This window comes from Humulus lupulus, chromosome 2 (assembly GCF_963169125.1).
Source record: "Humulus lupulus chromosome 2, drHumLupu1.1, whole genome shotgun sequence".
In the NCBI taxonomy this organism is placed as follows: domain Eukaryota; kingdom Viridiplantae; phylum Streptophyta; class Magnoliopsida; order Rosales; family Cannabaceae; genus Humulus; species Humulus lupulus.
In genome coordinates this window covers 88,928,220-88,933,670 of record NC_084794.1, presented here as the reverse complement: position 1 = coordinate 88,933,670, position 5,451 = coordinate 88,928,220, and the positions used below count along the sequence as shown (strand labels likewise).

Here is a 5,451-nt window from a genome sequence, read left to right as displayed (position 1 = left end):
GTGGTCCATCCCTCCACAAACAAAGCAAGGTTCTTGCGGTTCCGCTTGAGCGATCATGTGCAATTTTTGGCTATTCTTCGTCATTAAGACCTCAAACTTATTTTTCAAAGCTTCGAGTTGGGCCTTAACACTATCCTCTTCTCGAAGTTGATAGATCCCAGATGGTTTGTGTCGGTTGGTGCTGTCAGTAGCACTTGGACCAGTCCAGGTGTGAGACTTTTTCGCGGTTTCTTTGAGATATTCAAGAGCATCGTCTGGCACTTTTTCGAGGAATTCACCATTGCATAGCATTTCTACAAACTGGCGACCTTCATAGAAGTAATTGACCAAACGCCAGTTCTCATAGCCATGGTGCGGGCACTGATTTAATAGATCTTTGAATCTTTCCCAGACTTGATAGAACGTTTCATTGTCTTTTTGGGAAAATGTGGAAATCTGTCGTTTTAGACTGTTGGTCTTATGGCTGGGGAAGTGTTTCCGAAAGAAATATTTGGTCATCTCCTCCCATGTTCCAATCGACCTAGGTCTCAAAGAATACGACCAGCTTTTGTCTTTGTCCTTCAAGGAGAAAGGGAAGAACTTCAGTCGCACAACATCGGTATTTTCGGCTCGGTTATAGAACGTGGCTACTACCTCCTCGAATTCTCTGATATGCACGTATGGGCTTTCATTTTCCATTCCATGAAATGTGGGAAAAAGTTGAATCATGCCAGGTTTAAATTCTAATGCGGGAATATTAGGAGGTAAGATAATGCATGAAGGCGTGGAAGTGCGAGTAGGATGGAGGTAGTCATTGAGAGTTCTTGGTTGGATTTCATCATTGCGAGCCATTGCGAATGGGTTATTATCAGCGAAAGTTTGTGGAGAAGCAAGATTGGTGGAAGGAGTTCCGGTAGGAGTGGTAGATGACTTGGAAGAAGTGTCACTGGAAGTTTCGTGATGATTCATCCACTCTCGGAAATCAGAATTAGATTTATTTTATGTCTTTATTTATTTTATTTTTTTGAATTTTTTTTTGTTAAACTTGTTCCCAAGTAGATTTGGAGGTTTTCGGGTGATCTCCAACGCCTTACTAGAACTTCCTGATGTTACTGAGTAAGTATGGTAGGTCACAAGTCAACCTTTTCGACCAAACAACCTTTAAGTAGAGTGAAATTGCTTATTTTGACATAACAAGCTTGGTTTTCTTATAGTAATAAGTTCAACAATGTAATAGTGCAAATGTAGATGCTCGAAATGTTCCCAGGCCGATTGGGAAGGTTGCCAAGGTACCGCTTTAGACCGACACTTGCCTAGACAGAACTCCCCGAGGTTCCCAGGTAAGTGTGGAGGGTAACACTATCATAAACCTTATTTAACAACCAATCTTTCTAGACAGAACAATATCGGTTTCTACCATTTGAAATATTACACAATTGTTCCCAATACTAAGCGTTTTATGATTGGAATTTTATGAACAATTTTATGCAATTTTATATTGTTTTTTTTTTTTTGAAAAACCTAAATTCTAAGGAAAAATAAGGCAAAGGAAAAGAAAAACCTAAACTAAGCAACAAAATAAAAAAAACACAAAAATAAAAAAAATAAAAGAAAATTAAAGTGAAGATAAAATAACAAGCTTAATCTTTTTTTTTCTACAAATATTTATTTAACTAAAAAAAACAAAAACAAAAACAAAAGAAGAAGAAGAAGAAGAAAGATTAATAAAATTATAGTTGAAAAGAAAGGAAAAAAAAACTATATAAGTTTATATATATATAATGTTTTTTTTTGGTTTTTTTTTTGGTATCCGAAAAGTTTGAGGAAATTTTTTTGAGAAATAGATATATATAATAAATAAATATATATGTTTTTTTTTGACGTTTTTTTTAATATGTACTTTATATATGTGTAGTTTTATTTTTATTTTTATCTTACTAAAAAAGGAAAGGAAGAAAGAAAAATAAATTATATATATAAATAACTATTTTTTTTTATGATTTTTTTAATAATAATAATCAATTTAACTAAAAATTAGTTTAAAAAAAACTATACTACCACAATATTTACACCAACAAAAATACAAATAAGGTTACTAACATTTTTGGTAGAAATTTCACTAAACCTTTGAAAACTATCTCCCCGGCAACGACGCCAAAATTTGTTTAACGCCCAAAATATGACTACCACTAAGTGGTAGTTGTAGTAAGATCGGGCGGTCGATCCACAAAGAGGTAACCTAAAATCAAAAGATTAGTAGAAAATAACACAAAAAGTTAGTAACAAGAAATAAATAAAATTGTAAATGGAAAGAGGTTTGAGATTTTGGTATTGTATTTTTGATAAAGTGATGAAATGAGATAAGTGAAATAAAGGTAAGATGTAATCAAGAGTTTGAGAAAATGAAAGGTTTCAAGAATCATCCATATGCTTGTTTAGTTACTTGGTTACTTGATTTACAAAAATACACAAGTAAATAGTTCACTTCCCAACATTTACTTGGAAAATCTAACATTAAAGTCCATAGTCTTTTCTAACAAAAGTTCATTTGAGTTATAAAGTTCTTTACTTTAAAAGCACAATGCTAATCTTATGAAAAATCTAAAAATGACAAAATACCCAAAGACAATAATGCAATAGAATATTAGACCAAAATAGCAATTTACAAAGCTCAATACCCACAAAACATGGCTGGTGACACAAGAGGGTTTTGACCCATTTTCAGCCAATGAGGGAGTCCCACGTAGGCAGGCTGCTGGGAAGGTTTCGGATTGGGCTTGCTGGAGCTGTGGAGCTAGGGAGGTTGAAGCTTGTTCACGTTTGGGCCTGGCCTGCTGGAAAGTGTTGGGCTTCATTTCTTCAAGCACGTTGGCTGGGAGATGCTTGGGAGGAGGCGCTGGGCCTTTTGGGCCGTTGGGGAGCTGAAAGGCTGGCTGAAGGTTGTTGGCAGGGGCTATGTTGGGGTACTAGGCTGGCTTGCGTGTCACCAGATGAGGAGAGGACCGGACACGTGGCGCGAGACGAGTGGAGCTACTGGCCAAGTGCGGACGCGTGGCGCAATGCAGGTGCGCCACCTGGCGCTGGGAGAGGGGAAGATAGGGGATTGGGCCTTCGGAACTGGGCCAATTTCCTCAAAAATACTATTTCTTCATTTTCCTTTTCAGACTTAGCTATTTTTTTTTCTCTTTTTATTAATGTCCAAGTGCAAATTATTTCCTGAAAATAAACATAAATTACATTAAAATTAATATTTTCAATTAAAAATAAATATTACAATAAATTCATGAAAATATTAATTAAAACTTAATTTATTTTACACTTTAAAACCAATAAATTTGCATTTTTGAGCACTAATCACTCACACCAAGATCTTCTACAGTATTCTCTACACTTCAAGAAGTGTGTGGACACTTAGAGTATAAGGGATGGTATATTTCTGATTTAACTTGATGTACTCAACACATGAGATCAAGAGAATAGACCTGAGATTGGTTCTGTATCTTTTTCAGGGAGAGATAGAAAAGTATCGTTCTTTTTCTTAGAGAGAATAAATTCAGTATCTTTTATTTTCTGATAAGTCTAACTTAAATAGAAAATATTTAAATTTTAAAAAATAAATATGTAACCAATTTACAATTCATCTTTTAATTAATTAATTATCTTATTAATGAAAATATCAAAAACTAACTTTTGAATTTTCCATTAATTAATTAATTAAATAAATAAAAGTGAAAAATCTATCCCTGATTTTTTATGTAGCTCACGCCACACACAGTCCACGGACTATGTGTGTCGTGTAATAAATTAGGGATATGAGATTCTTATTAACAATTATTTAATTATTTATTCAAACTACCTTATCAGATAAAATCCAACAACCTCATAATTAATTCAAATTTGAATCTATTGTCTTTTTAACTAATTATCATATATAATTAATTATTTGAATAAATGTTAATCTTTTAAATTCAAATCCAATTCGAACTCATTAGATTATTATCTCCCACTTAAATAAAGATATTTAATTAATTCTATCAATTAATTAAAACAAAATTTAATTAAATACTAATTTCGAAAATTATTTATTTATTATATTGTAATTTCTAAAATTATAATAAATTAATTATTTATATAATTTCAAAAATTATACAATAATTAATTATTAATTAATTTTGATAATTACAACTAATTTGTAATTAATTAATTAATCACTATTATCACATAATTGCATATTTGGCACGAAGAACAAATTTCTTCTTAAATATGTCTTTTACCATTTTACCCTTTATATCAACTCTTGTCTTGAATAGTGTTGATAGAGCCGTTGTGGGAACCTATGGACCAATAATTCCAAGCTCCAATAAATTTGAGATTATTAATTAAACTCTTTAATTAAATAATCTTAATTTATTAATCTCATGATTACTCCACTATAAATATGAGACTGCACTCTTGTAATTATATACATTTCATTTACTGGGTACTTTATAACAATAAAGCGTCCATTGATATAATCATTACATACAAATTAACCCTCTAATAATGGTTCATAATTAATCGGGAGTAAAATTACCCTTTTACCCTTTTAATTATATCTTGTTTCCTCAAGTACCATTGACTTTACTAGTGAATGTTAATTCATAACTAAATTACGAATTTGGGCTCTATAACCTTTCAGTCCCTAAAGTCAACCCTTAAGAGAACCATTAGTCAATCTCTTATGAGAATGTATAGATTCCATATCTGCATATATGTCTCCGACCATTTACATTAATGAGTTCTCAAAACAAAATTTTCTAGCCTGATCATTCTGACAGACCCTGACGAGTGAATCAAAGAACTCATATAACATAAACATGAATTTATAGTAACTTCAGGATTAAGATCTATTTGTTTATGATCATCAGTTGATATATTTAATTAATACTTCGAAACGGTATTTAACTAAGTATTAACAAACATATATGGTCTAGTTCTATATATTCTCTAATATATAAAGTACCTCCACTAAAGTGTCCTACGACACTAGTAATCCGGATCTAGATCACATGTATTCATAATACTAGTAGACTTTCTTGCAATAGTTAATCTAAAGATCCTATAACTTTATTTTACTGCGAACTATTCAAGTACATTTATCTCAAACACAATCCTCCCGTAACAATACGTGGTTGAGAACACATAAATAAACATAGGAATTTTTCTGATATGTACTTAATATTATCACAGAATAATATAGTCCATAAAATATATACATAACAAATTCAATTTATTTATTTATTTCTTAAAACAATGTCTACTGCATATGCTTTCAGGGCACAATTCCCAACAGAGATTTAAAAAAAAATATTTAAATAAAATTTAAATAATCGGATCAATTAACATGCAAAACATTAATCATAGGGAAATAAAAAGACGAGGATTTACCAGTTGAAGAACTATAGAGAATCATCGCTATCTTTTTGTATCTCC

At 31.6% G+C, this 5,451-nt stretch overlaps 1 non-coding gene across 1 annotated transcript; it reads left to right on the top strand.

Moving 5' to 3' along the window:
• The first annotated feature begins 343 nt into the window (after positions 1-343).
• Positions 344-450, top strand: LOC133820785 (small nucleolar RNA R71). The gene has a single exon (XR_009887184.1). It is a non-coding gene; the product is annotated as a small nucleolar RNA R71 (small nucleolar RNA).
• Positions 451-5,451: the final 5,001 nt, after the last annotated feature.